This window comes from Oncorhynchus clarkii, unplaced genomic scaffold (assembly GCF_045791955.1).
Source record: "Oncorhynchus clarkii lewisi isolate Uvic-CL-2024 unplaced genomic scaffold, UVic_Ocla_1.0 unplaced_contig_1101_pilon_pilon, whole genome shotgun sequence".
Lineage (NCBI taxonomy): Eukaryota > Metazoa > Chordata > Actinopteri > Salmoniformes > Salmonidae > Oncorhynchus > Oncorhynchus clarkii.
Genome location: NW_027258103.1, coordinates 81,560 through 108,208, shown reverse-complemented (window position 1 = coordinate 108,208; position 26,649 = coordinate 81,560). Strand labels below are relative to the sequence as shown.

The following is a 26,649-nucleotide window of genomic DNA, read 5'->3' as shown; positions in this document are numbered from 1 at the left end:
CGTCGCCAGACCCACTGGTTCCAGGTCATCTTTTTAGTCTATGCTAGGTAAAGCTCCGCCTTATCTCAGCTCACTGGTCACGATAACAACACCCACCCGTAGCACGCGCTCCAGCAGGTATATCTCACTGGTCATCCCCAAAGCCAACACCTCCTTTGGCCGCCTTTCCTTCCAGTTCTCTGCTGACAATGACTGGAACGAATTGCAAAAATCGCTGAAGCTGGAGACATATTTCCCTCACTAACTTTCAGTGTTGCCAACTTAGCGACTTAGTCGCTGTATTTAGCAAGTATTCAAACCCATCTGAATACTTGCAGACATTTTCATTTTACTCACCTTTTGTCTCTTCCACAATGTTATTCCTCACTCCTACAGTGTCCATCACAATTTCATGCACATTGACAATTATGCAAATTAGGTGATGACATCATTTAGCAACTTCTAGCGACTTTTAGGACAGCCAATAGCTACTTTCCTTACTGAGGTGTTGGCAACACTGCTAACTTTAAACATCGGCTATCTGAGCAGCTAACTGATCGCTGCAGCTGTACAAAGCCCATCTGTAAATAGCCCACCCAATCTACCTACCTCATCCCCATATTGTTTTAATATACTTTCTGCTCTTTGCACACCAGTATTTCTACATGCACATCATCATCTGCTCATCTATCACTCCAGTGTTAATTTGCTAAATTGTAAATACTTCGCTACTATGGCCTATTTATTGCCTTACCTCCATTTGCACGCACTGTATATAGACTTTCTTCTATTGTGTTATTGACTGTACGCTTGTTTATTCCATCTGTAACTCTGTGTTGTTGTTTGTGTTGCGCTGCTTTGCTTTATCTTGGCCAGGTCGCAGTTGAATATGAAAACTTGTTCTCAACTAGCTTACCTGGTTAATTATAGGTGAAATTAAAAATAAAAAAAAAACATTTTTTTATTTCCCAGAAAGGGGATGTAGCTCAGTGGTAGAGCGCATAATTCGCATGTATGAGGTCCTGGGTTCAATCCCCAGCTTCTCCATTAAAATTTTTGCAATGGCCCATCTCCTACTTTCCAGAATGTTGAAATTCTCAGCAGGAAACAGTGATGTGCTAAATAAGTGATGACATCATTTAGCTATTATATAGTAAGGGGATGTGCCTCTACGGTAGAGCTAATACTTGAAATGCATGCGCTCTGAAGTTAATCCCCAAATTCTCTGATGAGTATATTTAGTTGTGAAATTAGCTTTTGCACAACTCTACTTTCCACAATGTTGACATTTTAAGAAGGAAATAGATGTGCTAAGTCATCTGTTTTTGTAAACTGAAGCACATGGGTTCAATCCTGGGTTCAAGCTTTGTATTGAATTGTAGCGAGGGCCAGCCGACTAGAGCATACAGGCCACTACGACCTGTATGCTCTAGTCGGCTGGCCCTCGCTACATATTCGTCGCCAGACCCACTGGTTCCAGGTCATCTTTTTAGTCTATGCTAGGTAAAGCTCCGCCTTATCTCAGCTCACTGGTCACGATAACAACACCCACCCGTTGCACGCGCTCCAGCAGGTATATCTCACTGGTCATCCCCAAAGCCAACACCTCCTTTGGCCGCCTTTCCTTCCAGTTCTCTGCTGACAATGACTGGAACGAATTGCAAAAATCGCTGAAGCTGGAGACATATTTCCCTCACTAACTTTCAGTGTTGCCAACTTAGCGACTTAGTCGCTGTATTTAGCAAGTATTCAAACCCATCTGAATACTTGCAGACATTTTCATTTTACTCACCTTTTGTCTCTTCCACAATGTTATTCCTCACTCCTACAGTGTCCATCACAATTTCATGCACATTGACAATTATGCAAATTAGGTGATGACATCATTTAGCAACTTCTAGCGACTTTTAGGACAGCCAATAGCTACTTTCCTTACTGAGGTGTTGGCAACACTGCTAACTTTAAACATCGGCTATCTGAGCAGCTAACTGATCGCTGCAGCTGTACAAAGCCCATCTGTAAATAGCCCACCCAATCTACCTACCTCATCCCCATATTGTTTTAATATACTTTCTGCTCTTTGCACACCAGTATTTCTACTTGCACATCATCATCTGCTCATCTATCACTCCAGTGTTAATTTGCTAAATTGTAAATACTTCGCTACTATGGCCTATTTATTGCCTTACCTCCATTTGCACGCACTGTATATAGACTTTCTTCTATTGTGTTATTGACTGTACGCTTGTTTATTCCATCTGTAACTCTGTGTTGTTGTTTGTGTTGCGCTGCTTTGCTTTATCTTGGCCAGGTCGCAGTTGAATATGAAAACTTGTTCTCAACTAGCTTACCTGGTTAATTATAGGTGAAATTAAAATAAAAAATAAAACATTTTTTTATTTCCCAGGAAGGGGATGTAGCTCAGTGGTAGAGCGCATGCTTCGCATGTATGAGGTCCTGGGTTCAATCCCCAGCTTCTCCATTAAAATGTTTGCAATGGCCCATCTCCTACTTTCCAGAATGTTGAAATTCTCAGCAGGAAACAGAGATGTGCTAAATAATTTGCTCTTGTAATCTGAAGAACATGTGTTCAATCCCTGTTCGTACATTTATGGAACAGAAGTGGCATGGTTGCCAACTTCAATTGCATCATTTTCAAAAACTGAAGTTCATGGGTTAGATGACTGTCCATACTTGCTTGTATTTAGAATTGCTGCTATCATTTCATTGTAGCTTCAATGGAGTGGTGTATATAAAAAGTACATTGTATTAATATTGCATTTTATCTGCAAATAAAATGGGATCGAAGCTCAGAGGGGGAGTGCATGCTATTTTAGTATGAGGTCCTTGGTTCAATCCCAAGGTTCTCCACTGAGTATTTGTGTGCCAAATTCACATTACACAACTCCTACTTTTCAGAATGTTAAAATTCTCACAGGAAACAGAGATGTTATTTGTGTGCCAAATTCACATTACACAACTACTACTTTCCAGAATGTTGATAAATATCTTGCAGCATAGAGTGGCATGGTGGCCAAGCGGTAAGGTGTCGGTCTTGTAAACCGAAGATCATGGGTTCAAATCCCATCTGTGCCTTACTGAAAGATAGCTGGTACCATGGGAAGGTTCTTTCACTGGAGGACTTTGAAGAAAAAAAAGTTTTCTCAAAATGGCAACCCTGCTATTATATAGTAAGGGGATGTACCTCTACGGTAGAGCTAATACTTGAAATGCATGCGCTCTGAAGTTAATCCCCAAATTCTCTGATGAGTATATTTAGTTGTGAAATTAGCTTTTGCACAACTCTACTTTCCACAATGTTGACATTTTAAGAAGGAAATAGATGTGCTAAGTCATCTGTTTTTGTAAACTGAAGCACATGGGTTCAATCCTGGGTTCAAGCCTTGTTCGACGTTTATGGAAGCTTTGTATTGAATTGTAGCGAGGGCCAGCCGACTAGAGCATACAGGCCACTACGACCTGTATGCTCTAGTCGGCTGGCCCTCGCTACATAATCGTCGCCAGACCCACTGGTTCCAGGTCATCTTTTTAGTCTATGCTAGGTAAAGCTCCGCCTTATCTCAGCTCACTGGTCACGATAACAACACCCACCCGTAGCACGCGCTCCAGCAGGTATATCTCACTGGTCATCCCCAAAGCCAACACCTCCTTTGGCCGCCTTTCCTTCCAGTTCTCTGCTGACAATGACTGGAACGAATTGCAAAAATCGCTGAAGCTGGAGACATATTTCCCTCACTAACTTTCAGTGTTGCCAACTTAGCGACTTAGTCGCTGTATTTAGCAAGTATTCAAACCCCTCTGAATACTTGCAGACATTTTCATTTTACTCACCTTTTGTCTCTTCCACAATGTTATTCCTCACTCCTACAGTGTCCATCACAATTACATGCACATTGACAATTATGCAAATTAGGTGATGACATCATTTAGCAACTTCTAGCGACTTTTAGGACAGCCAATAGCTACTTTCCTTACTGAGGTGTTGGCAACACTGCTAACTTTAAACATCGGCTATCTGAGCAGCTAACTGATCGCTGCAGCTGTACAAAGCCCATCTGTAAATAGCCCACCCAATCTACCTACCTCATCCCCATATTGTTTTAATATACTTTCTGCTCTTTGCACACCAGTATTTCTACTTGCACATCATCATCTGCTCATCTATCACTCCAGTGTTAATTTGCTAAATTGTAAATACTTCGCTACTATGGCCTATTTATTGCCTTACCTCCATTTGCACGCACTGTATATAGACTTTCTTCTATTGTGTTATTGACTGTACGCTTGTTTATTCCATCTGTAACTCTGTGTTGTTGTTTGTGTTGCGCTGCTTTGCTTTATCTTGGCCAGGTCGCAGTTGAATATGAAAACTTGTTCTCAACTAGCTTACCTGGTTAATTATAGGTGAAATTAAAAAAATTAAAAAAACATTTTTTTATTTCACAGAAAGGGGATGTAGCTCAGTGGTAGAGCGCATGCTTCGCATGTATGAGGTCCTGGGTTCAATCCCCAGCTTCTCCATTAAAATTTTTGCAATGGCCCATCTCCTACTTTCCAGAATGTTGAAATTCTCAGCAGGAAACAGAGATGTGCTAAATAATTTGCTCTTGTAATCTGAAGAACATGTGTTCAATCCCTGTTTGTACATTTATGGAACAGAAGTGGCATGGTTGCCAACTTCAATTGCATCATTTTCAAAAACTGAAGTTCATGGGTTAGATGACTGTCCATACTTGCTTGTATTTAGAATTGCTGCTATCATTTCATTGTAGCTTCAATGGAGTGGTGTATATAAAAAGTACATTGTATTAATATTGCATTTTATCTGCAAATAAAATGGGATCGAAGCTCAGAGGGGGAGTGCATGCTATTTTAGTATGAGGTCCTTGGTTCAATCCCAAGGTTCTCCACTGAGTATTTGTGTGCCAAATTCACATTACACAACTCCTACTTTTCAGAATGTTAAAATTCTCACAGGAAACAGAGATGTTATTTGTGTGCCAAATTCACATTACACAACTACTACTTTCCAGAATTGTACAAAAATTAATGGCAAGATATTGGCATTGGACAAACCATATACACGATGTCCAATACCACCCAAAGCGGCGTTGATTCGTGCAAAGTATATGGCAATTGCCAATTGTAACACTTCAAAAATCCAACAGGGGGCGAGTGCGCTCCACCTGGGTTTTTCATATTGGAAATGCAACCCAAGTCAACATCCAAAAGCAAAATTTTGAAAAAAAGGATATTTTTTTCAAAAACTTTTCACCCCTTAAAAAAGTGCTTTCTGGGCCTTTTTTCGAAATTCTTTCGATTTTTTTGTCAATTACACATGTGTAAGAGCTGTATGAATATACTTTTGTCCAATTTTTTTATCATATTTTTTTAAATTTAATTACATGCGCATAAGGCATATGTTTTGTCCATTTGCAATATGATTTCATAGGAAGTCAAAAATGTCAAAATTTGGTAAAAAACTTCACACATCCTTAAAAAAGTGCTTTCTGGACCGTTTTTCAAAATTCTTTCAATTTTTGTGTCAATTACACATGTATAAGAACTTTATCAACATACTTTAGTCATACTTTATTATCATTTTTTTTTTTTTTACTTGTGCATAAGGCATATGTTTTCTCCATTTGGAATATGATTTCATAGGAAGTCAAAAGTCAAAAATGTCAAAATTTGGTAAAAAACTTCACACATCCTTAAAAAAGTGCTTTCTGGACCATTTTTCAAAATTCTTTCAATTTTTGTGTCAATTACACATGTATAAGAACTTTATCAACATACTTTAGTCATACTTTATTATCATTTTTTTTTTTTTTTACTTGTGCATAAGGCATATGTTTTCTCCATTTGGAATATGATTTCATAGGAAGTCAAAAGTCAAAAATGTCAAAATTTTATAAAAAACTTCACACACCCTTAAAAAAGTGCTTTCTGGACCGTTTTTCAAAATTCTTTCAATTTTTGTGTCAATTACACATGTATAAGAACTTTATCAACATACTTTAGTCATACTTTATTATCATTTTTTATTTTTTTTTACTTGTGCATAAGGCATATGTTTTCTCCATTTGGAATATGATTTCATAGGAAGTCAAAAGTCAAAAATGTCAAAATTTTATAAAAAACTTCACACACCCTTAAAAAAGTGCTTTCTGGACCGTTTTTCAAAATTCCTTCAATTTTTGTGTCAATTACACATGTATAAGAACTTTATCAACATACTTTAGTCATACTTTATTATCATTTTTTATTTTTTTTTACTTGTGCATAAGGCATATGTTTTCTCCATTTGGAATATGATTTCATAGGAAGTCAAAAGTCAAAAATGTCAAAATTTGGTAAAAAACTTCACACATCCTTAAAAAAGTGCTTTCTGGACCGTTTTTCAAAATTCTTTCAATTTTTGTGTCAATTACACATGTATAAGAACTTTATCAACATACTTTAGTCATACTTTATTATCATTTTTTTTTTTTTTTTACTTGTGCATAAGGCATATGTTTTCTCCATTTGGAATATGATTTCATAGGAAGTCAAAAGTCAAAAATGTCAAAATTTTATAAAAAACTTCACACACCCTTAAAAAAGTGCTTTCTGGACCGTTTTTCAAAATTCTTTCGAATTTTGTGTCAATTACACATGTATAAGAACTGTATCAACATACTTCGTCGTCTTTTATTATCATAATTTTTTTATTATTTTTACTTGTGCATAAGGCATATGTTTTGTCCATTTGCAATATGATTTCATAGGATGTCAAAAGTCGAAAATTGGATTTTTTTTTTAAACTTTAAAAACTAAAAAAAGTGCTTTCTGGACCGTTTTTCGAAATTGTTTCGATTTTAAGACAATTAATCATGTGTAAGAAGTGTATGAATATACTTTTGTAAAATGTTATTATCATAATTATTATTTTTTTACTTGTGCATAAGGAACATGATTTGTCCATTTGCAATATGATTTCATAGGAAGTCAAAAGTCAAAGTCAAAAGTCAATTTTTTGGGGGGCCAAAATTGACTGAACTGATGAACTCGGGACGGCCGGGCAGTGATAGTTGTTCATTTCCATCACTCGTTGTGTTGATTTCATCATGTCCATTTGGTGATGTTTTTTCACTATAGAATCATATTGCAAATGCGCGTGCAACTGGTAACCGGAAGAAAAAAAAATGATGATTTCATTATGTCCATTTGTTTATGTTTCCTTACTTTTTCAAAGTCACTGTGCATTTGCAATATGTTTTAATGGGCAGGTACCATCACGAATTTGTCATGCTCAAAATTCAAACTATACTTTGCTCAAACTATACCTTTGTCAACTTGTATTATCATATTTTTTTTTTGTTTTACTTGTGCATAAGGCATATGTTTTGTCCATTTGCAATATGATGTCATAGGAAGTCAAAAGTCAAAGTCAAAAGTAACGATTTTCCTCCGTGCAACTGGTGATCTGAAATGTGCAACTGGTGATCTGAAATGTGCAACTGGTGATCTGAAATGTGCAACTGGTAACCCCCCCAAAAAATTGTTTTGTTTATGTTTCCTTACTTTTTCAAAGTCCCTGTGCATTTGCAATGTTTCAATGGGCAGGTACCATCACGAATTGGTCATGCTATAAAAATCCTGCAGGAATGTGAAATTGACTGGCCCGATGAACTCGGGATGGCTTTGCAGTGATTCTGGTTCATCTCAATCGTTCGTTAGGGTAGATTTCAGAATGTCGCTTTTGGTGATGGTACCTCACTGTTTAAACATATTGCAAATGTACAAGAGTCAAGTGGACAAGAGTCCATCAGTCAATTAGATATAATTCTGACACCAAACTGATACAAACTGACACAAAACCCACTTTTTCCAACTCGTTTAGTAGCCAACTATTACATACTTCAGAGCTGGCCCAAAATTCACAACGCCTTCGGTTCAAACCATAAAAAAAACATAAAACACGTAGTTACGTTCTAGCTGCGGGTCCATTTCTTATGTTATGTGTTGGCCTAGCTGAAGCGACCCCGAATCCCAAGTTTCGGCTCGATAGGTCATTTGGTGTCCGAGAAAAACCCTAATTGGTGCTGAAAATCCACTTTTTTCCATGCTTTGCTACGGGGTCCTTGAACGAGCTATCGGACAGAAACGTTGGGGTCCCTCTCTATGGGCCGAGCCGGTTTCAATGCACCTAGCCTTGCGTCTCTGAGACTTTTCGTAATGGTCAAAATGAATTGAAGGTATTGCAAATGTACGAGGCTGTTTCTCGGTCCGAGAACCGTCTAGAGCCACGTAACTCACCACGCACCATCGACCGGAGGTCTAGAACAGGTTTCTAAAGTTTCGGAACTCTAGGTCTGACGGTTATTTTTTAGCTCCAACAAAGCTAACTATTGCAGCCACTGTCTGTCTCTACGCACCCCAATACGTCCCTCCATCCAAGTTGTGTTTTAGTGTGATTTTTTTTTCCTTTGATTTTTTGGGGGAAAAATGACTGATTTAGTTTTGGAAAGATCAGACTTTTTTAACCCCTCGAAAGAGCCCCTGAGACACCAATTATGGCACTTCCGGTTGGCACAGGAAGCTATAAGTCACCACATATCCTCATTGGGGTATGCTTTTACATAATCCTGAGTTTTAAGTCTTTACGTTAAGAACTGAGTTATTTACGGAGGGTTTAGTATGTGTGTGTTATTTCAGAAAATCATAGAAAATCACAGAAATCTCGCAGAGCTCCGCAGCACACTTTAAAAAGATTCGTATGAACACCCTGCAACTGGATCTGTAACCGTTGGAAGAAAAAAAACGCCTACTTGTGACCATCACCAAGTTGTCATTGTTCCGTTTCTCTTAAATGACGATAGATAAATGGCTGGTTCTTTTTTTATTGACACCGGAGGCTCCTTGACTTTGACCTGAAGTGGAAAAATAATTTCTCTATTTCCATTTAGGACCTTTAATCCCAGAAAAATGGCCATAACTCAAAAACCGTCGAGGCCTAGACGCCATCTTGTTCGGGGCCAACTGCCCATTATGCCAAACCTACGCTCACCAAGTTTCGGCTTCGAAATATTTTCCGTTTTCGAGATAAGGCCCCGTCGTGATTCGTGATGTTTTGCCAAATTGCAATATGATTCCGTATGCCCTCTTGTGGGAATTTCCGGGATAGCGGAAAAACGGTCAAAAACTTGTTTATTTTATAAAACAGAAACCGAATGTCCGACAAAGTTCATTTGATGACTTCCCGGTAGGTCTGGCCCTACCGCACGGCCCGACGCCGACCGCGAATTTTACAAACGATTTCGGACGTCTAGTAAGGGACCGTACATTTGCAATATGGACTTTTTCACCGATCATACACGAAATGCCGAAATGTTCCCTTAAGGTATGGAAGGTATTAATTTTTTATTTTTTTTCCCCCCTCTTTTTCTCTCTCTCTCTCAGGGCCGGCCCTGAGTGCTTTATGGACGGTTTAAAATATGACTATGGATGCAGATTGTCATTTTCCTCCGTGCACCTGGTGATTGAAACGTGCATCTGGTAACCCAAAATGTTTAAAACGGTTTTAAATTATTTTACCCGTCATTCTATTGATATAGCCCGCTAGGGGAGTACCCTACTACGGCCCTGTCTCTGTCAGGGCCGTCCTTAGGTGCTTTATATACACTTTAAGAAATTACGATGGATGCAGATTGCTATTAATCCTCCGTGCAACTGGTGATTGAAAACGTGCATCTGGTAACCCAAAAATTATAAAACGGTTTTAAAAACTTTTACCCGTCATTCTATTGATATAGCCCGCTAGGGGAGTACCCTACTACGGCCCTGTCTCTGTCAGGGCCGTCCTTGAGTGCTTTATAGACACTTTAAGAAATCACGATGGATGCAGATTGCTATTAATCCTCCGTGCAACTGGTGATTGAAAACGTGCATCTGGTAACCCAAAATATTAAATATGGTTCAAAATGAATTTTAAGGTACTCCTGTCATTATTCCCCGCTATGGGAGCACCCCACTACGGCCCTGTCTCGGTCGGGGCCGTCCTGAGTGCTTTATAGACACTTTAAGATTTGGCGATGGATGCAGATTGTTATTAATCCTCCGTGCACCTGGTGATTGAAAACGTGCATCTGGTAACCCAAATGACGGTTCTCAATGCGCTTAGCGGTGTTCCATATATTCATGTCCGGTTATGGCGCACCCTACTACGGACCTTTTTCAATGGGGGCCGGTCCGAATTATTTATGGAAGGTATTATTATTATTATTTTTTATTTTTTTTTTTCCCCCGCTTTTTCTCTCTCTCTCTCAGGGCCGGCCCTGAGTGCTTTATGGACGGTTTAAAATAGGACTATGGATGCAGATTGTCATTTTCCTCTGTGCACCTGGTGATTGAAAATGTGCATCTGGTAACCCACAATTTTTAAAACGGTTTTAAATACTTTTACCCGTGATTCTATTGATATAGCCCGCTAGGGGAGTACCCTACTACGGCCCTGTCTCTGTCAGGGCCGTCCTGAGTGCTTTATAGACACTTTAAGATTTGGCGATGGATGCAGATTGTTATTAATCCTCCGTGCACCTGGTGATTGAAAACGTGCATCTGGTAACCCAAATGACGGTTCTCAATGCGCTTAGCGGTGTTCCATATATTCATGTCCGGTTATGGCGCACCCTACTACGGACCTTTTTCAATGGGGGCCGGTCCAAATTATTTATGGAAGGTATTATTATTATTTTTTTTTATTTTTTTTTTTCCCCCGCTTTTTCTCTCTCTCTCTCAGGGCCGGCCCTGAGTGCTTTATGGACGGTTTAAAATAGGACTATGGATGCAGATTGTCATTTTCCTCCGTGCACCTGGTGATTGAAAATGTGCATCTGGTAACCCAAATGACGGTTCTCAATGCGCTTAGCGGTGTTCCATATATTCATGTCCGGTTATGGCGCACCCTACTATGGACCTTTTTCAATGGGGGCTGGTCCGAATTATTTATGGAAGGTATTAATTATTTTTTTTCCCCCCTCTTTTTCTCTCTCTCTCTCAGGGCCGGCCCTGAGTGCTTTATGGACGGTTTAAAATAGGACTATGGATGCAGATTGTCATTTTCCTCCGTGCACCTGGTGATTGAAAATGTGCATCTGGTAACCCAAAATGTTTAAAACGGTTTTAAATACTTTTACCCGTCATTCTATTGATATAGCCCGCTAGGGAAGTACCCTACTACGGCCCTGTCTCTGTCAGGGCCGTCCTTAGGTGCTTTATATACACTTTAAGAAATTACGATGGATGCAGATTGCTATTAATCTTCCGTGCAACTGGTGATTGAAAACGTGCATCTGGTAACCCAAAAATTATAAAACGGTTTTAAATACTTTTACCCGTCATTCTATTGATATAGCCCGCTAGGGGAGTACCCTACTACGGCCCTGTCTCTGTCAGGGCCGTCCTTGAGTGCTTTATAGACACTTTAAGAAATCACGATGGATGCAGATTGCGAAAGGCAATCTCAAAAAGTGGATGAAATTGCATATACTGTAGCCATAATTTGTAGCACAGATTGTTGGATGAAATACAAACTAACCTTGCTTACTTATTTCAAAGCGAGGGCACATATTTCAGCCTTGTGGGAAAAAACGGACAAAGAGTTGAAATTCCACAAGGCAGTGACAAAAAGCTTACAGCACCTGGTATTCCCAGGCGGTCTCCCATCCAAGTACTAACCAGACCCGACCCTGCTTAGCTTCCGAGATCGGACGAGATCAGGCGTACTCAGGCCGGTGTGGCCGTAAGCGAGAAACTATCTCTTGGTGCACTATGTAAAGTCAAAGTGAGCCTGATTAACAGCTGTTGCATTTTCACCATTTAGATAAGCATCTTTGTGTCACTCAAAAAGTGGAAGAAATTGCATATACTGTAGCCATAATTTGTAGCACAGATTGTTGGATGAAATACAAACTAACCTTGCTTACTTATTTCAAAGCGAGGGCACATATTTCAGCCTTGTGGGAAAAAACGGACAAAGAGTTGAAATTCCACAAGGCAGTGACAAAAAGCTTACAGCACCTGGTATTCCCAGGCGGTCTCCCATCCAAGTACTAACCAGGCCCGACCCTGCTTAGCTTCCGAGATCGGACGAGATCAGGCGTACTCAGGCCGGTGTGGCCGTAAGCAAAAGGAAATCTCAAAAAGTGGAAGAAATTGCATATACTGTAGCCATAATTTGTAGCACAGATTGTTGGATGAAATACAAACTAACCTTGCTTACTTATTTCAAAGCGAGGGCACATATTTCAGCCTTGTGGGAAAAAACGGACAAAGAGTTGAAATTCCACAAGGCAGTGACAAAAAGCTTACAGCACCTGGTATTCCCAGGCGGTCTCCCAACCAAGTACTAACCAGGCCCGACCCTGCTTAGCTTCCGAGATCGGACGAGATCAGGAGTACTCAGGCCGGTGTGGCCGTAAGCAAAGGACAATCTCAAAAAGTGGAAGAAATTGCATATACTGTAGCCATAATTTGTAGCACAGATTGTTGGATGAAATACAAACTAACCTTGCTTACTTATTTCAAAGCGAGGGCACATATTTCAGCCTTGTGGGAAAAAACGGACAAAGAGTTGAAATTCCACAAGGCAGTGACAAAAAGCTTACAGCACCTGGTATTCCCAGGCGGTCTCCCATCCAAGTACTAACCAGGCCCGACCCTGCTTAGCTTCCGAGATCGGACGAGATCAGGCGTACTCAGGCCGGTGTGGCCGTAAGCGAAAGGCAATCTCAAAAAGTGGATGAAATTGCATATACTGTAACCATAATTTGTGGTACAGATTGTTGGATGAAATACAAACTAACCTTGCTTACTTATTTCAAAGCGAGGGCACATATTTCAGCCTTGTGGGAAAAAACGGACAAAGAGTTGAAATTCCACAAGGCAGTGACAAAAAGCTTACAGCACCTGGTATTCCCAGGCGGTCTCCCATCCAAGTACTAACCAGGCCCGACCCTGCTTAGCTTCCGAGATCGGACGAGATCAGGCGTACTCAGGCCGGTGTGGCCGTAAGCGAAAGGCAATCTCAAAAAGTGGATGAAATTGCATATACTGTAGCCATAATTTGTAGCACAGATTGTTGGATGAAATACAAACTAACCTTGCTTACTTATTTCAAAGCGAGGGCACATATTTCAGCCTTGTGGGAAAAAACGGACAAAGAGTTGAAATTCCACAAGGCAGTGACAAAAAGCTTACAGCACCTGGTATTCCCAGGCGGTCTCCCATCCAAGTACTAACCAGGCCCGACCCTGCTTAGCTTCCGAGATCGGACGAGATAAGGCGTACTCAGGCCGGTGTGGCCGTAAGCGAGACACTGTCTCTTGGTGCACTATGTAAAGTCAAAGTGAGCCTGATTAACAGCTGTTGCATTTTCACCATTTAGATAAGCATCTTTGTGTCACTCAAAAAGTGGAAGAAATTGCATATACTGTAGCCATAATTTGTAGCACAGATTGTTGGATGAAATACAAACTAACCTTGCTTACTTATTTCAAAGCGAGGGCACATATTTCAGCCTTGTGGGAAAAAACGGACAAAGAGTTGAAATTCCACAAGGCAGTGACAAAAAGCTTACAGCACCTGGTATTCCCAGGCGGTCTCCCATCCAAGTACTAACCAGGCCCGACCCTGCTTAGCTTCCGAGATCGGACGAGATCAGGCGTACTCAGACCGGTGTGGCCGTAAGCGAAAGGGAATCTCAAAAAGTGGATGAAATTGCATATACTGTAGCCATAATTTGTAGCACAGATTGTTGGATGAAATACAAACTAACCTTGCTTACTTATTTCAAAGCGAGGGCACATATTTCAGCCTTGTGGGAAAAAACGGACAAAGAGTTGAAATTCCACAAGGCAGTGACAAAAAGCTTACAGCACCTGGTATTCCCAGGCGGTCTCCCATCCAAGTACTAACCAGGCCCGACCCTGCTTAGCTTCCGAGATCGGACGAGATCAGGCGTACTCAGGCCGGTGTGGCCGTAAGCGAAAGGCAATCTCAAAAAGTGGATGAAATTGCATATACTGTAGCCATAATTTGTAGCACAGATTGTTGGATGAAATACAAACTAACCTTGCTTACTTATTTCAAAGCGAGGGCACATATTTCAGCCTTGTGGGAAAAAACGGACAAAGAGTTGAAATTCCACAAGGCAGTGACAAAAAGCTTACAGCACCTGGTATTCCCAGGCGGTCTCCCATCCAAGTACTAACCAGGCCCGACCCTGCTTAGCTTCCGAGATCGGACGAGATCAGGCGTACTCAGGCCGGTGTGGCCGTAAGCGAAAGGGAATCTCAAAAAGTGGATGAAATTGCATATACTGTAGCCATAATTTGTAGCACAGATTGTTGGATGAAATACAAACTAAGCTTGCTTACTTATTTCAAAGCGAGGGCACATATTTCAGCCTTGTGGGAAAAAACGGACAAAGAGTTGAAATTCCACAAGGCAGTGACAAAAAGCTTACAGCACCTGGTATTCCCAGGCGGTCTCCCATCCAAGTACTAACCAGGCCCGACCCTGCTTAGCTTCCGAGATCGGACGAGATCAGGCGTACTCAGGCCGGTGTGGCCGTAAGCGGGAAACTATCTCTTGGTGCACTATGTAAAGTCAAAGTGAGCCTGATTAACAGCTGTTGCATTTTCACCATTTAGATAAGCATCTTTGTGTCACTCAAAAAGTGGAAGAAATTGCATATACTGTAGCCATAATTTGTAGCACAGATTGTTGGATGAAATACAAACTAACCTTGCTTACTTATTTCAAAGCGAGGGCACATATTTCAGCCTTGTGGGAAAAAACGGACAAAGAGTTGAAATTCCACAAGGCAGTGACAAAAAGCTTACAGCACCTGGTATTCCCAGGCGGTCTCCCATCCAAGTACTAACCAGGCCCGACCCTGCTTAGCTTCCGAGATCGGACGAGATCAGGCGTACTCAGGCCGGTGTGGCCGTAAGCGAAAGGGAATCTCAAAAAGTGGATGAAATTGCATATACTGTAGCCATAATTTGTAGCACAGATTGTTGGATGAAATACAAACTAACCTTGCTTACTTATTTCAAAGCGAGGGCACATATTTCAGCCTTGTGGGAAAAAACGGACAAAGAGTTGAAATTCCACAAGGCAGTGACAAAAAGCTTACAGCACCTGGTATTCCCAGGCGGTCTCCCATCCAAGTACTAACCAGGCCCGACCCTGCTTAGCTTCCGAGATCGGACGAGATCAGGCGTACTCAGGCCGGTGTGGCCGTAAGCGAAAGTCAATCTCAAAAAGTGGATGAAATTGCATATACTGTAGCCATAATTTGTGGTACAGATTGTTGGATGAAATACAAACTAACCTTGCTTACTTATTTCAAAGCGAGGGCACATATTTCAGCCTTGTGGGAAAAAACGGACAAAGAGTTGAAATTCCACAAGGCAGTGACAAAAAGCTTACAGCACCTGGTATTCCCAGGCGGTCTCCCATCCAAGTACTAACCAGGCCCGACCCTGCTTAGCTTCCGAGATCGGACGAGATCAGGCGTACTCAGGCCGGTGTGGCCGTAAGCGAAACTATCTCTTGGTGCACTATGTAAAGTCAAAGTGAGCCTGATTAACAGCTGTTGCATTTTCACCATTTAGATAAGCATCTTTGTGTCACTCAAAAAGTGGAAGAAATTGCATATACTGTAGCCATAATTTGTAGCACAGATTGTTGGATGAAATACAAACTAACCTTGCTTACTTATTTCAAAGCGAGGGCACATATTTCAGCCTTGTGGGAAAAAACGGACAAAGAGTTGAAATTCCACAAGGCAGTGACAAAAAGCTTACAGCACCTGGTATTCCCAGGCGGTCTCCCATCCAAGTACTAACCAGGCCCGACCCTGCTTAGCTTCCGAGATCGGACGAGATCAGGCGTACTCAGGCCGGTGTGGCCGTAAGCGAAAGTCAATCTCAAAAAGTGGATGAAATTGCATATACTGTAGCCATAATTTGTGGTACAGATTGTTGGATGAAATACAAACTAACCTTGCTTACTTATTTCAAAGCGAGGGCACATATTTCAGCCTTGTGGGAAAAAACGGACAAAGAGTTGAAATTCCACAAGGCAGTGACAAAAAGCTTACAGCACCTGGTATTCCCAGGCGGTCTCCCATCCAAGTACTAACCAGGCCCGACCCTGCTTAGCTTCCGAGATCGGACGAGATCAGGCGTACTCAGGCCGGTGTGGCCGTAAGCGAGAAACTATCTCTTGGTGCACTATGTAAAGTCAAAGTGAGCCTGATTAACAGCTGTTGCATTTTCACCATTTAGATAAGCATCTTTGTGTCACTCAAAAAGTGGAAGAAATTGCATATACTGTAGCCATAATTTGTAGCACAGATTGTTGGATGAAATACAAACTAACCTTGCTTACTTATTTCAAAGCGAGGGCACATATTTCAGCCTTGTGGGAAAAAACGGACAAAGAGTTGAAATTCCACAAGGCAGTGACAAAAAGCTTACAGCACCTGGTATTCCCAGGCGGTCTCCCATCCAAGTACTAACCAGGCCCGACCCTGCTTAGCTTCCGAGATCGGACGAGATCAGGCGTACTCAGGCCGGTGTGGCCGTAAGCGAAAGGCAATCTCAAAAAGTGGATGAAATTGCATATACTGTAGCCATAATTTGTGGTACAGATTGTTGGATGAAATACAAACTAACCTTGCTTACTTATTTCAAAGCGAGGGCACATATTTCAGCCTTGTGGGAAAAAACGGACAAAGAGTTGAAATTCCACAAGGCAGTGACAAAAAGCTTACAGCACCTGGTATTCCCAGGCGGTCTCCCATCCAAGTACTAACCAGGCCCGACCCTGCTTAGCTTCCGAGATCGGACGAGATCAGGCGTACTCAGGCCGGTGTGGCCGTAAGCGAAAGGCAATCTCAAAAAGTGGATGAAATTGCATATACTGTAGCCATAATTTGTAGCACAGATTGTTGGATGAAATACAAACTAACCTTGCTTACTTATTTCAAAGCGAGGGCACATATTTCAGCCTTGTGGGAAAAAACGGACAAAGAGTTGAAATTCCACAAGGCAGTGACAAAAAGCTTACAGCACCTGGTATTCCCAGGCGGTCTCCCATCCAAGTACTAACCAGGCCCGACCCTGCTTAGCTTCCGAGATCGGACGAGATCAGGCGTACTCAGGCCGGTGTGGCCGTAAGCGAGAAACTATCTCTTGGTGCACTATGTAAAGTCAAAGTGAGCCTGATTAACAGCTGTTGCATTTTCACCATTTAGATAAGCATCTTTGTGTCACTCAAAAAGTGGAAGAAATTGCATATACTGTAGCCATAATTTGTAGCACAGATTGTTGGATGAAATACAAACTAACCTTGCTTACTTATTTCAAAGCGAGGGCACATATTTCAGCCTTGTGGGAAAAAACGGACAAAGAGTTGAAATTCCACAAGGCAGTGACAAAAAGCTTACAGCACCTGGTATTCCCAGGCGGTCTCCCATCCAAGTACTAACCAGGCCCGACCCTGCTTAGCTTCCGAGATCGGACGAGATCAGGCGTACTCAGGCCGGTGTGGCCGTAAGCGAAAGGGAATCTCAAAAAGTGGATGAAATTGCATATACTGTAGCCATAATTTGTAGCACAGATTGTTGGATGAAATACAAACTAACCTTGCTTACTTATTTCAAAGCGAGGGCACATATTTCAGCCTTGTGGGAAAAAACGGACAAAGAGTTGAAATTCCACAAGGCAGTGACAAAAAGCTTACAGCACCTGGTATTCCCAGGCGGTCTCCCATCCAAGTACTAACCAGGCCCGACCCTGCTTAGCTTCCGAGATCGGACGAGATCAGGCGTACTCAGGCCGGTGTGGCCGTAAGCGAAAGGGAATCTCAAAAAGTGGATGAAATTGCATATACTGTAGCCATAATTTGTAGCACAGATTGTTGGATGAAATACAAACTAACCTTGCTTACTTATTTCAAAGCGAGGGCACATATTTCAGCCTTGTGGGAAAAAACGGACAAAGAGTTGAAATTCCACAAGGCAGTGACAAAAAGCTTACAGCACCTGGTATTCCCAGGCGGTCTCCCATCCAAGTACTAACCAGGCCCGACCCTGCTTAGCTTCCGAGATCGGACGAGATCAGGCGTACTCAGGCCGGTGTGGCCGTAAGCGAAACTATCTCTTGGTGCACTATGTAAAGTCAAAGTGAGCCTGATTAACAGCTGTTGCATTTTCACCATTTAGATAAGCATCTTTGTGTCACTCAAAAAGTGGAAGAAATTGCATATACTGTAGCCATAATTTGTAGCACAGATTGTTGGATGAAATACAAACTAACCTTGCTTACTTATTTCAAAGCGAGGGCACATATTTCAGCCTTGTGGGAAAAAACGGACAAAGAGTTGAAATTCCACAAGGCAGTGACAAAAAGCTTACAGCACCTGGTATTCCCAGGCGGTCTCCCATCCAAGTACTAACCAGGCCCGACCCTGCTTAGCTTCCGAGATCGGACGAGATCAGGCGTACTCAGACCGGTGTGGCCGTAAGCGAAAGGGAATCTCAAAAAGTGGATGAAATTGCATATACTGTAGCCATAATTTGTAGCACAGATTGTTGGATGAAATACAAACTAACCTTGCTTACTTATTTCAAAGCGAGGGCACATATTTCAGCCTTGTGGGAAAAAACGGACAAAGAGTTGAAATTCCACAAGGCAGTGACAAAAAGCTTACAGCACCTGGTATTCCCAGGCGGTCTCCCATCCAAGTACTAACCAGGCCCGACCCTGCTTAGCTTCCGAGATCGGACGAGATCAGGCGTACTCAGGCCGGTGTGGCCGTAAGCGAAAGGCAATCTCAAAAAGTGGATGAAATTGCATATACTGTAGCCATAATTTGTAGCACAGATTGTTGGATGAAATACAAACTAACCTTGCTTACTTATTTCAAAGCGAGGGCACATATTTCAGCCTTGTGGGAAAAAACGGACAAAGAGTTGAAATTCCACAAGGCAGTGACAAAAAGCTTACAGCACCTGGTATTCCCAGGCGGTCTCCCATCCAAGTACTAACCAGGCCCGACCCTGCTTAGCTTCCGAGATCGGACGAGATCAGGCGTACTCAGGCCGGTGTGGCCGTAAGCGAAAGGGAATCTCAAAAAGTGGATGAAATTGCATATACTGTAGCCATAATTTGTAGCACAGATTGTTGGATGAAATACAAACTAAGCTTGCTTACTTATTTCAAAGCGAGGGCACATATTTCAGCCTTGTGGGAAAAAACGGACAAAGAGTTGAAATTCCACAAGGCAGTGACAAAAAGCTTACAGCACCTGGTATTCCCAGGCGGTCTCCCATCCAAGTACTAACCAGGCCCGACCCTGCTTAGCTTCCAAGATCGGACGAGATCAGGCGTACTCAGGCCTGTGTGGCCGTAAGCGAGAAACTGTCTATTGTTGCACTATGTAAAGTCAAAGTGAGCCTGATTAACAGCTGTTGCATTTTCACCATTTAGATAAGCATCTTTGTGTCACTCAAAAAGTGGAAGAAATTGCATATACTGTAGCCATAATTTGTAGCACAGATTGTTGGATGAAATACAAACTAACCTTGCTTACTTATTTCAAAGCGAGGGCACATATTTCAGCCTTGTGGGAAAAAACGGACAAAGAGTTGAAATTCCACAAGGCAGTGACAAAAAGCTTACAGCACCTGGTATTCCCAGGCGGTCTCCCATCCAAGTACTAACCAGGCCCGACCCTGCTTAGCTTCCGAGATCGGACGAGATCAGGCGTACTCAGGCCGGTGTGGCCGTAAGCGAGAAACTATCTCTTGGTGCACTATGTAAAGTCAAAGTGAGCCTGATTAACAGCTGTTGCATTTTCACCATTTAGATAAGCATCTTTGTGTCACTCAAAAAGTGGAAGAAATTGCATATACTGTAGCCATAATTTGTAGCACAGATTGTTGGATGAAATACAAACTAACCTTGCTTACTTATTTCAAAGCGAGGGCACATATTTCAGCCTTGTGGGAAAAAACGGACAAAGAGTTGAAATTCCACAAGGCAGTGACAAAAAGCTTACAGCACCTGGTATTCCCAGGCGGTCTCCCATCCAAGTACTAACCAGGCCCGACCCTGCTTAGCTTCCGAGATCGGACGAGATCAGGCGTACTCAGGCCGGTGTGGCCGTAAGCGAAAGGGAATCTCAAAAAGTGGATGAAATTGCATATACTGTAGCCATAATTTGTAGCACAGATTGTTGGATGAAATACAAACTAACCTTGCTTACTTATTTCAAAGCGAGGGCACATATTTCAGCCTTGTGGGAAAAAACGGACAAAGAGTTGAAATTCCACAAGGCAGTGACAAAAAGCTTACAGCACCTGGTATTCCCAGGCGGTCTCCCATCCAAGTACTAACCAGGCCCGACCCTGCTTAGCTTCCGAGATCGGACGAGATCAGGCGTACTCAGGCCGGTGTGGCCGTAAGCGAAAGGCAATCTCAAAAAGTGGATGAAATTGCATATACTGTAGCCATAATTTGTAGCACAGATTGTTGGATGAAATACAAACTAACCTTGCTTACTTATTTCAAAGCGAGGGCACATATTTCAGCCTTGTGGGAAAAAACGGACAAAGAGTTGAAATTCCACAAGGCAGTGACAAAAAGCTTACAGCACCTGGTATTCCCAGGCGGTCTCCCATCCAAGTACTAACCAGGCCCGACCCTGCTTAGCTTCCGAGATCGGACGAGATCAGGCGTACTCAGGCCGGTGTGGCCGTAAGCGAAAGCCAATCTCAAAAAGTGGATGAAATTGCATATACTGTAGCCATAATTTGTAGCACAGATTGTTGGATGAAATACAAACTAACCTTGCTTACTTATTTCAAAGCGAGGGCACATATTTCAGCCTTGTGGGAAAAAACGGACAAAGAGTTGAAATTCCACAAGGCAGTGACAAAAAGCTTACAGCACCTGGTATTCCCAGGCGGTCTCCCATCCAAGTACTAACCAGGCCCGACCCTGCTTAGCTTCCGAGATCGGACGAGATCAGGCGTACTCAGGCCGGTGTGGCCGTAAGCGAAAGCCAATCTCAAAAAGTGGATGAAATTGCATATACTGTAGCCATAATTTGTAGCACAGATTGTTGGATGAAATACAAACTAACCTTGCTTACTTATTTCAAAGCGAGGGCACATATTTCAGCCTTGTGGGAAAAAACGGACAAAGAGTTGAAATTCCACAAGGCAGTGACAAAAAGCTTACAGCACCTGGTATTCCCAGGCGGTCTCCCATCCAAGTACTAACCAGGCCCGACCCTGCTTAGCTTCCGAGATCGGACGAGATCAGGCGTACTCAGGCCGGTGTGGCCGTAAGCGAAAGGCAATCTCAAAAAGTGGATGAAATTGCATATACTGTAGCCATAATTTGTAGCACAGATTGTTGGATGAAATACAAACTAACCTTGCTTACTTATTTCAAAGCGAGGGCACATATTTCAGCCTTGTGGGAAAAAACGGACAAAGAGTTGAAATTCCACAAGGCAGTGACAAAAAGCTTACAGCACCTGGTATTCCCAGGCGGTCTCCCATCCAAGTACTAACCAGGCCCGACCCTGCTTAGCTTCCGAGATCGGACGAGATCAGGCGTACTCAGGCCGGTGTGGCCGTAAGCGGGAAACTATCTCTTGGTGCACTATGTAAAGTCAAAGTGAGCCTGATTAACAGCTGTTGCATTTTCACCATTTAGATAAGCATCTTTGTGTCACTCAAAAAGTGGAAGAAATTGCATATACTGTAGCCATAATTTGTAGCACAGATTGTTGGATGAAATACAAACTAACCTTGCTTACTTATTTCAAAGCGAGGGCACATATTTCAGCCTTGTGGGAAAAAACGGACAAAGAGTTGAAATTCCACAAGGCAGTGACAAAAAGCTTACAGCACCTGGTATTCCCAGGCGGTCTCCCATCCAAGTACTAACCAGGCCCGACCCTGCTTAGCTTCCGAGATCGGACGAGATCAGGCGTACTCAGGCCGGTGTGGCCGTAAGCGAAAGGGAATCTCAAAAAGTGGATGAAATTGCATATACTGTAGCCATAATTTGTAGCACAGATTGTTGGATGAAATACAAACTAACCTTGCTTACTTATTTCAAAGCGAGGGCACATATTTCAGCCTTGTGGGAAAAAACGGACAAAGAGTTGAAATTCCACAAGGCAGTGACAAAAAGCTTACAGCACCTGGTATTCCCAGGCGGTCTCCCATCCAAGTACTAACCAGGCCCGACCCTGCTTAGCTTCCGAGATCGGACGAGATCAGGCGTACTCAGGCCGGTGTGGCCGTAAGCGAAAGCCAATCTCAAAAAGTGGATGAAATTGCATATACTGTAGCCATAATTTGTAGCACAGATTGTTGGATGAAATACAAACTAACCTTGCTTACTTATTTCAAAGCGAGGGCACATATTTCAGCCTTGTGGGAAAAAACGGACAAAGAGTTGAAATTCCACAAGGCAGTGACAAAAAGCTTACAGCACCTGGTATTCCCAGGCGGTCTCCCATCCAAGTACTAACCAGGCCCGACCCTGCTTAGCTTCCGAGATCGGACGAGATCAGGCGTACTCAGGCCGGTGTGGCCGTAAGCGAGAAACTATCTCTTGTTGCACTATGTAAAGTCAAAGTGAGCCTGATTAACAGCTGTTGCATTTTCACCATTTAGATAAGCATCTTTGTGTCACTCAAAAAGTGGAAGAAATTGCATATACTGTAGCCATAATTTGTAGCACAGATTGTTGGATGAAATACAAACTAACCTTGCTTACTTATTTCAAAGCGAGGGCACATATTTCAGCCTTGTGGGAAAAAACGGACAAAGAGTTGAAATTCCACAAGGCAGTGACAAAAAGCTTACAGCACCTGGTATTCCCAGGCGGTCTCCCATCCAAGTACTAACCAGGCCCGACCCTGCTTAGCTTCCGAGATCGGACGAGATCAGGCGTACTCAGGCCGGTGTGGCCGTAAGCGAAAACTATCTCTTGGTGCACTATGTAAAGTCAAAGTGAGCCTGATTAACAGCTGTTGCATTTACCATTTAGATAAGCATCTTTGTGTCACTCAAAAAGTGGAAGAAATTGCATATACTGTAGCCATAATTTGTAGCACAGATTGTTGGATGAAATACAAACTAACCTTGCTTACTTATTTCAAAGCGAGGGCACATATTTCAGCCTTGTGGGAAAAAACGGACAAAGAGTTGAAATTCCACAAGGCAGTGACAAAAAGCTTACAGCACCTGGTATTCCCAGGCGGTCTCCCATCCAAGTACTAACCAGGCCCGACCCTGCTTAGCTTCCGAGATCGGACGAGATCAGGCGTACTCAGGCCGGTGTGGCCGTAAGCGAAAGGGAATCTCAAAAAGTGGATGAAATTGCATATACTGTAGCCATAATTTGTAGCACAGATTGTTGGATGAAATACAAACTAACCTTGCTTACTTATTTCAAAGCGAGGGCACATATTTCAGCCTTGTGGGAAAAAACGGACAAAGAGTTGAAATTCCACAAGGCAGTGACAAAAAGCTTACAGCACCTGGTATTCCCAGGCGGTCTCCCATCCAAGTACTAACCAGGCCCGACCCTGCTTAGCTTCCGAGATCGGACGAGATCAGGCGTACTCAGGCCGGTGTGGCCGTAAGCGAAAGCCAATCTCAAAAAGTGGATGAAATTGCATATACTGTAGCCATAATTTGTAGCACAGATTGTTGGATGAAATACAAACTAACCTTGCTTACTTATTTCAAAGCGAGGGCACATATTTCAGCCTTGTGGGAAAAAACGGACAAAGAGTTGAAATTCCACAAGGCAGTGACAAAAAGCTTACAGCACCTGGTATTCCCAGGCGGTCTCCCATCCAAGTACTAACCAGGCCCGACCCTGCTTAGCTTCCGAGATCGGACGAGATCAGGCGTACTCAGGCCGGTGTGGCCGTAAGCGAAAGGGAATCTCAAAAAGTGGATGAAATTGCATATACTGTAGCCATAATTTGTAGCACAGATTGTTGGATGAAATACAAACTAACCTTGCTTACTTATTTCAAAGCGAGGGCACATATTTCAGCCTTGTGGGAAAAAACGGACAAAGAGTTGAAATTCCACAAGGCAGTGACAAAAAGCTTACAGCACCTGGTATTCCCAGGCGGTCTCCCATCCAAGTACTAACCAGGCCCGACCCTGCTTAGCTTCCGAGATCGGACGAGATCAGGCGTACTCAGGCCGGTGTGGCCGTAAGCGAGAAACTATCTCTTGTTGCACTATGTAAAGTCAAAGTGAGCCTGATTAACAGCTGTTGCATTTTCACCATTTAGATAAGCATCTTTGTGTCACTCAAAAAGTGGAAGAAATTGCATATACTGTAGCCATAATTTGTAGCACAGATTGTTGGATGAAATACAAACTAACCTTGCTTACTTATTTCAAAGCGAGGGCACATATTTCAGCCTTGTGGGAAAAAACGGACAAAGAGTTGAAATTCCACAAGGCAGTGACAAAAAGCTTACAGCACCTGGTATTCCCAGGCGGTCTCCCATCCAAGTACTAACCAGGCCCGACCCTGCTTAGCTTCCGAGATCGGACGAGATCAGGCGTACTCAGGCCGGTGTGGCCGTAAGCGAAAGGCAATCTCAAAAAGTGGATGAAATTGCATATACTGTAGCCATAATTTGTAGCACAGATTGTTGGATGAAATACAAACTAACCTTGCTTACTTATTTCAAAGCGAGGGCACATATTTCAGCCTTGTGGGAAAAAACGGACAAAGAGTTGAAATTCCACAAGGCAGTGACAAAAAGCTTACAGCACCTGGTATTCCCAGGCGGTCTCCCATCCAAGTACTAACCAGGCCCGACCCTGCTTAGCTTCCGAGATCGGACGAGATCAGGCGTACTCAGGCCGGTGTGGCCGTAAGCGAAAGGCAATCTCAAAAAGTGGATGAAATTGCATATACTGTAGCCATAATTTGTAGCACAGATTGTTGGATGAAATACAAACTAACCTTGCTTACTTATTTCAAAGCGAGGGCACATATTTCAGCCTTGTGGGAAAAAACGGACAAAGAGTTGAAATTCCACAAGGCAGTGACAAAAAGCTTACAGCACCTGGTATTCCCAGGCGGTCTCCCATCCAAGTACTAACCAGGCCCGACCCTGCTTAGCTTCCGAGATCGGACGAGATCAGGCGTACTCAGGCCGGTGTGGCCGTAAGCGGGAAACTATCTCTTGGTGCACTATGTAAAGTCAAAGTGAGCCTGATTAACAGCTGTTGCATTTTCACCATTTAGATAAGCATCTTTGTGTCACTCAAAAAGTGGAAGAAATTGCATATACTGTAGCCATAATTTGTAGCACAGATTGTTGGATGAAATACAAACTAACCTTGCTTACTTATTTCAAAGCGAGGGCACATATTTCAGCCTTGTGGGAAAAAACGGACAAAGAGTTGAAATTCCACAAGGCAGTGACAAAAAGCTTACAGCACCTGGTATTCCCAGGCGGTCTCCCATCCAAGTACTAACCAGGCCCGACCCTGCTTAGCTTCCGAGATCGGACGAGATCAGGCGTACTCAGGCCGGTGTGGCCGTAAGCGAAAGGGAATCTCAAAAAGTGGATGAAATTGCATATACTGTAGCCATAATTTGTAGCACAGATTGTTGGATGAAATACAAACTAACCTTGCTTACTTATTTCAAAGCGAGGGCACATATTTCAGCCTTGTGGGAAAAAACGGACAAAGAGTTGAAATTCCACAAGGCAGTGACAAAAAGCTTACAGCACCTGGTATTCCCAGGCGGTCTCCCATCCAAGTACTAACCAGGCCCGACCCTGCTTAGCTTCCGAGATCGGACGAGATCAGGCGTACTCAGGCCGGTGTGGCCGTAAGCGAAAGCCAATCTCAAAAAGTGGATGAAATTGCATATACTGTAGCCATAATTTGTAGCACAGATTGTTGGATGAAATACAAACTAACCTTGCTTACTTATTTCAAAGCGAGGGCACATATTTCAGCCTTGTGGGAAAAAACGGACAAAGAGTTGAAATTCCACAAGGCAGTGACAAAAAGCTTACAGCACCTGGTATTCCCAGGCGGTCTCCCATCCAAGTACTAACCAGGCCCGACCCTGCTTAGCTTCCAAGATCGGACGAGATCAGGCGTACTCAGGCCTGTGTGGCCGTAAGCGAGAAACTGTCTATTGTTGCACTATGTAAAGTCAAAGTGAGCCTGATTAACAGCTGTTGCATTTTCACCATTTAGATAAGCATCTTTGTGTCACTCAAAAGGTGGAAGAAATTGCATATACTGTAGCCATAATTTGTAGCACAGATTGTTGGATGAAATACAAACTAACCTTGCTTACTTATTTCAAAGCGAGGGCACATATTTCAGCCTTGTGGGAAAAAACGGACAAAGAGTTGAAATTCCACAAGGCAGTGACAAAAAGCTTACAGCACCTGGTATTCCCAGGCGGTCTCCCATCCAAGTACTAACCAGGCCCGACCCTGCTTAGCTTCCGAGATCGGACGAGATCAGGCGTACTCAGGCCGGTGTGGCCGTAAGCGGGA

The 26,649-nt window shown here is 42.7% G+C and overlaps 49 non-coding genes and 2 pseudogenes across 49 annotated transcripts; 4 read left to right on the top strand and 47 right to left on the bottom strand.

The window, feature by feature from the left end:
- Positions 1-954: 954 nt before the first annotated feature.
- On the top strand, positions 955-1,026 carry trnaa-cgc (transfer RNA alanine (anticodon CGC)). The gene has a single exon. It is a non-coding gene; the product is annotated as a tRNA-Ala (tRNA).
- A 1,363-nt stretch (positions 1,027-2,389) lies between these two features.
- Positions 2,390-2,461, top strand: trnaa-cgc (transfer RNA alanine (anticodon CGC)). Its single transcript has one exon. It is a non-coding gene; the product is annotated as a tRNA-Ala (tRNA).
- Positions 2,462-3,003: 542 nt separating this feature from the next.
- Positions 3,004-3,075, top strand: trnat-ugu (transfer RNA threonine (anticodon UGU)). Its single transcript has one exon. It is a non-coding gene; the product is annotated as a tRNA-Thr (tRNA).
- Positions 3,076-4,449: 1,374 nt separating this feature from the next.
- Positions 4,450-4,521, top strand: trnaa-cgc (transfer RNA alanine (anticodon CGC)). The gene has a single exon. It is a non-coding gene; the product is annotated as a tRNA-Ala (tRNA).
- A 7,151-nt stretch (positions 4,522-11,672) lies between these two features.
- Positions 11,673-11,791, bottom strand: LOC139395614 (5S ribosomal RNA). The gene has a single exon (XR_011630540.1). It is a non-coding gene; the product is annotated as a 5S ribosomal RNA (ribosomal RNA).
- Positions 11,792-12,051: 260 nt separating this feature from the next.
- LOC139395610 (5S ribosomal RNA) lies at positions 12,052-12,170 on the bottom strand. Its single transcript, XR_011630536.1, has one exon. It is a non-coding gene; the product is annotated as a 5S ribosomal RNA (ribosomal RNA).
- Positions 12,171-12,347: 177 nt separating this feature from the next.
- Positions 12,348-12,466, bottom strand: LOC139395611 (5S ribosomal RNA). Its single transcript, XR_011630537.1, has one exon. It is a non-coding gene; the product is annotated as a 5S ribosomal RNA (ribosomal RNA).
- Positions 12,467-12,643: 177 nt separating this feature from the next.
- Positions 12,644-12,762, bottom strand: LOC139395608 (5S ribosomal RNA). The gene has a single exon (XR_011630534.1). It is a non-coding gene; the product is annotated as a 5S ribosomal RNA (ribosomal RNA).
- Positions 12,763-12,939: 177 nt separating this feature from the next.
- Positions 12,940-13,058, bottom strand: LOC139395607 (5S ribosomal RNA). The gene has a single exon (XR_011630533.1). It is a non-coding gene; the product is annotated as a 5S ribosomal RNA (ribosomal RNA).
- A 177-nt stretch (positions 13,059-13,235) lies between these two features.
- On the bottom strand, positions 13,236-13,354 carry LOC139395616 (5S ribosomal RNA). Its single transcript, XR_011630542.1, has one exon. It is a non-coding gene; the product is annotated as a 5S ribosomal RNA (ribosomal RNA).
- Positions 13,355-13,614: 260 nt separating this feature from the next.
- Positions 13,615-13,733, bottom strand: LOC139395613 (5S ribosomal RNA). The gene has a single exon (XR_011630539.1). It is a non-coding gene; the product is annotated as a 5S ribosomal RNA (ribosomal RNA).
- A 177-nt stretch (positions 13,734-13,910) lies between these two features.
- Positions 13,911-14,029, bottom strand: LOC139395606 (5S ribosomal RNA). The gene has a single exon (XR_011630532.1). It is a non-coding gene; the product is annotated as a 5S ribosomal RNA (ribosomal RNA).
- A 177-nt stretch (positions 14,030-14,206) lies between these two features.
- Positions 14,207-14,325, bottom strand: LOC139395605 (5S ribosomal RNA). The gene has a single exon (XR_011630531.1). It is a non-coding gene; the product is annotated as a 5S ribosomal RNA (ribosomal RNA).
- Positions 14,326-14,502: 177 nt separating this feature from the next.
- On the bottom strand, positions 14,503-14,621 carry LOC139395604 (5S ribosomal RNA). The gene has a single exon (XR_011630530.1). It is a non-coding gene; the product is annotated as a 5S ribosomal RNA (ribosomal RNA).
- Positions 14,622-14,881: 260 nt separating this feature from the next.
- On the bottom strand, positions 14,882-15,000 carry LOC139395603 (5S ribosomal RNA). The gene has a single exon (XR_011630529.1). It is a non-coding gene; the product is annotated as a 5S ribosomal RNA (ribosomal RNA).
- Positions 15,001-15,177: 177 nt separating this feature from the next.
- On the bottom strand, positions 15,178-15,296 carry LOC139395602 (5S ribosomal RNA). The gene has a single exon (XR_011630528.1). It is a non-coding gene; the product is annotated as a 5S ribosomal RNA (ribosomal RNA).
- A 177-nt stretch (positions 15,297-15,473) lies between these two features.
- Positions 15,474-15,592, bottom strand: LOC139395601 (5S ribosomal RNA). Its single transcript, XR_011630527.1, has one exon. It is a non-coding gene; the product is annotated as a 5S ribosomal RNA (ribosomal RNA).
- Positions 15,593-15,850: 258 nt separating this feature from the next.
- On the bottom strand, positions 15,851-15,969 carry LOC139395600 (5S ribosomal RNA). Its single transcript, XR_011630526.1, has one exon. It is a non-coding gene; the product is annotated as a 5S ribosomal RNA (ribosomal RNA).
- A 177-nt stretch (positions 15,970-16,146) lies between these two features.
- LOC139395598 (5S ribosomal RNA) lies at positions 16,147-16,265 on the bottom strand. The gene has a single exon (XR_011630525.1). It is a non-coding gene; the product is annotated as a 5S ribosomal RNA (ribosomal RNA).
- A 260-nt stretch (positions 16,266-16,525) lies between these two features.
- Positions 16,526-16,644, bottom strand: LOC139395596 (5S ribosomal RNA). Its single transcript, XR_011630523.1, has one exon. It is a non-coding gene; the product is annotated as a 5S ribosomal RNA (ribosomal RNA).
- Positions 16,645-16,821: 177 nt separating this feature from the next.
- Positions 16,822-16,940, bottom strand: LOC139395595 (5S ribosomal RNA). Its single transcript, XR_011630522.1, has one exon. It is a non-coding gene; the product is annotated as a 5S ribosomal RNA (ribosomal RNA).
- Positions 16,941-17,117: 177 nt separating this feature from the next.
- On the bottom strand, positions 17,118-17,236 carry LOC139395594 (5S ribosomal RNA). The gene has a single exon (XR_011630521.1). It is a non-coding gene; the product is annotated as a 5S ribosomal RNA (ribosomal RNA).
- Positions 17,237-17,496: 260 nt separating this feature from the next.
- On the bottom strand, positions 17,497-17,615 carry LOC139395593 (5S ribosomal RNA). The gene has a single exon (XR_011630520.1). It is a non-coding gene; the product is annotated as a 5S ribosomal RNA (ribosomal RNA).
- Positions 17,616-17,792: 177 nt separating this feature from the next.
- Positions 17,793-17,911, bottom strand: LOC139395592 (5S ribosomal RNA). Its single transcript, XR_011630519.1, has one exon. It is a non-coding gene; the product is annotated as a 5S ribosomal RNA (ribosomal RNA).
- Positions 17,912-18,088: 177 nt separating this feature from the next.
- LOC139395591 (5S ribosomal RNA) lies at positions 18,089-18,207 on the bottom strand. Its single transcript, XR_011630518.1, has one exon. It is a non-coding gene; the product is annotated as a 5S ribosomal RNA (ribosomal RNA).
- Positions 18,208-18,465: 258 nt separating this feature from the next.
- On the bottom strand, positions 18,466-18,584 carry LOC139395612 (5S ribosomal RNA). Its single transcript, XR_011630538.1, has one exon. It is a non-coding gene; the product is annotated as a 5S ribosomal RNA (ribosomal RNA).
- Positions 18,585-18,761: 177 nt separating this feature from the next.
- On the bottom strand, positions 18,762-18,880 carry LOC139395590 (5S ribosomal RNA). Its single transcript, XR_011630517.1, has one exon. It is a non-coding gene; the product is annotated as a 5S ribosomal RNA (ribosomal RNA).
- A 177-nt stretch (positions 18,881-19,057) lies between these two features.
- Positions 19,058-19,176, bottom strand: LOC139395589 (5S ribosomal RNA). Its single transcript, XR_011630516.1, has one exon. It is a non-coding gene; the product is annotated as a 5S ribosomal RNA (ribosomal RNA).
- Positions 19,177-19,353: 177 nt separating this feature from the next.
- Positions 19,354-19,472, bottom strand: LOC139395619 (5S ribosomal RNA; annotated as a pseudogene).
- A 260-nt stretch (positions 19,473-19,732) lies between these two features.
- Positions 19,733-19,851, bottom strand: LOC139395588 (5S ribosomal RNA). The gene has a single exon (XR_011630515.1). It is a non-coding gene; the product is annotated as a 5S ribosomal RNA (ribosomal RNA).
- A 260-nt stretch (positions 19,852-20,111) lies between these two features.
- LOC139395587 (5S ribosomal RNA) lies at positions 20,112-20,230 on the bottom strand. The gene has a single exon (XR_011630514.1). It is a non-coding gene; the product is annotated as a 5S ribosomal RNA (ribosomal RNA).
- Positions 20,231-20,407: 177 nt separating this feature from the next.
- Positions 20,408-20,526, bottom strand: LOC139395585 (5S ribosomal RNA). The gene has a single exon (XR_011630512.1). It is a non-coding gene; the product is annotated as a 5S ribosomal RNA (ribosomal RNA).
- Positions 20,527-20,703: 177 nt separating this feature from the next.
- Positions 20,704-20,822, bottom strand: LOC139395584 (5S ribosomal RNA). Its single transcript, XR_011630511.1, has one exon. It is a non-coding gene; the product is annotated as a 5S ribosomal RNA (ribosomal RNA).
- Positions 20,823-20,999: 177 nt separating this feature from the next.
- On the bottom strand, positions 21,000-21,118 carry LOC139395582 (5S ribosomal RNA). Its single transcript, XR_011630510.1, has one exon. It is a non-coding gene; the product is annotated as a 5S ribosomal RNA (ribosomal RNA).
- Positions 21,119-21,295: 177 nt separating this feature from the next.
- LOC139395581 (5S ribosomal RNA) lies at positions 21,296-21,414 on the bottom strand. The gene has a single exon (XR_011630509.1). It is a non-coding gene; the product is annotated as a 5S ribosomal RNA (ribosomal RNA).
- Positions 21,415-21,591: 177 nt separating this feature from the next.
- LOC139395580 (5S ribosomal RNA) lies at positions 21,592-21,710 on the bottom strand. Its single transcript, XR_011630508.1, has one exon. It is a non-coding gene; the product is annotated as a 5S ribosomal RNA (ribosomal RNA).
- Positions 21,711-21,970: 260 nt separating this feature from the next.
- LOC139395579 (5S ribosomal RNA) lies at positions 21,971-22,089 on the bottom strand. Its single transcript, XR_011630507.1, has one exon. It is a non-coding gene; the product is annotated as a 5S ribosomal RNA (ribosomal RNA).
- Positions 22,090-22,266: 177 nt separating this feature from the next.
- Positions 22,267-22,385, bottom strand: LOC139395578 (5S ribosomal RNA). Its single transcript, XR_011630506.1, has one exon. It is a non-coding gene; the product is annotated as a 5S ribosomal RNA (ribosomal RNA).
- Positions 22,386-22,562: 177 nt separating this feature from the next.
- LOC139395577 (5S ribosomal RNA) lies at positions 22,563-22,681 on the bottom strand. The gene has a single exon (XR_011630505.1). It is a non-coding gene; the product is annotated as a 5S ribosomal RNA (ribosomal RNA).
- Positions 22,682-22,941: 260 nt separating this feature from the next.
- On the bottom strand, positions 22,942-23,060 carry LOC139395576 (5S ribosomal RNA). Its single transcript, XR_011630504.1, has one exon. It is a non-coding gene; the product is annotated as a 5S ribosomal RNA (ribosomal RNA).
- Positions 23,061-23,317: 257 nt separating this feature from the next.
- On the bottom strand, positions 23,318-23,436 carry LOC139395575 (5S ribosomal RNA). Its single transcript, XR_011630503.1, has one exon. It is a non-coding gene; the product is annotated as a 5S ribosomal RNA (ribosomal RNA).
- Positions 23,437-23,613: 177 nt separating this feature from the next.
- On the bottom strand, positions 23,614-23,732 carry LOC139395573 (5S ribosomal RNA). Its single transcript, XR_011630501.1, has one exon. It is a non-coding gene; the product is annotated as a 5S ribosomal RNA (ribosomal RNA).
- Positions 23,733-23,909: 177 nt separating this feature from the next.
- On the bottom strand, positions 23,910-24,028 carry LOC139395572 (5S ribosomal RNA). The gene has a single exon (XR_011630500.1). It is a non-coding gene; the product is annotated as a 5S ribosomal RNA (ribosomal RNA).
- A 177-nt stretch (positions 24,029-24,205) lies between these two features.
- On the bottom strand, positions 24,206-24,324 carry LOC139395571 (5S ribosomal RNA). The gene has a single exon (XR_011630499.1). It is a non-coding gene; the product is annotated as a 5S ribosomal RNA (ribosomal RNA).
- Positions 24,325-24,584: 260 nt separating this feature from the next.
- Positions 24,585-24,703, bottom strand: LOC139395570 (5S ribosomal RNA). The gene has a single exon (XR_011630498.1). It is a non-coding gene; the product is annotated as a 5S ribosomal RNA (ribosomal RNA).
- Positions 24,704-24,880: 177 nt separating this feature from the next.
- On the bottom strand, positions 24,881-24,999 carry LOC139395569 (5S ribosomal RNA). Its single transcript, XR_011630497.1, has one exon. It is a non-coding gene; the product is annotated as a 5S ribosomal RNA (ribosomal RNA).
- Positions 25,000-25,176: 177 nt separating this feature from the next.
- Positions 25,177-25,295, bottom strand: LOC139395568 (5S ribosomal RNA). Its single transcript, XR_011630496.1, has one exon. It is a non-coding gene; the product is annotated as a 5S ribosomal RNA (ribosomal RNA).
- Positions 25,296-25,555: 260 nt separating this feature from the next.
- Positions 25,556-25,674, bottom strand: LOC139395567 (5S ribosomal RNA). Its single transcript, XR_011630495.1, has one exon. It is a non-coding gene; the product is annotated as a 5S ribosomal RNA (ribosomal RNA).
- A 177-nt stretch (positions 25,675-25,851) lies between these two features.
- LOC139395566 (5S ribosomal RNA) lies at positions 25,852-25,970 on the bottom strand. Its single transcript, XR_011630494.1, has one exon. It is a non-coding gene; the product is annotated as a 5S ribosomal RNA (ribosomal RNA).
- A 177-nt stretch (positions 25,971-26,147) lies between these two features.
- LOC139395618 (5S ribosomal RNA) lies at positions 26,148-26,266 on the bottom strand (annotated as a pseudogene).
- A 260-nt stretch (positions 26,267-26,526) lies between these two features.
- LOC139395565 (5S ribosomal RNA) lies at positions 26,527-26,645 on the bottom strand. Its single transcript, XR_011630493.1, has one exon. It is a non-coding gene; the product is annotated as a 5S ribosomal RNA (ribosomal RNA).
- Positions 26,646-26,649: the final 4 nt, after the last annotated feature.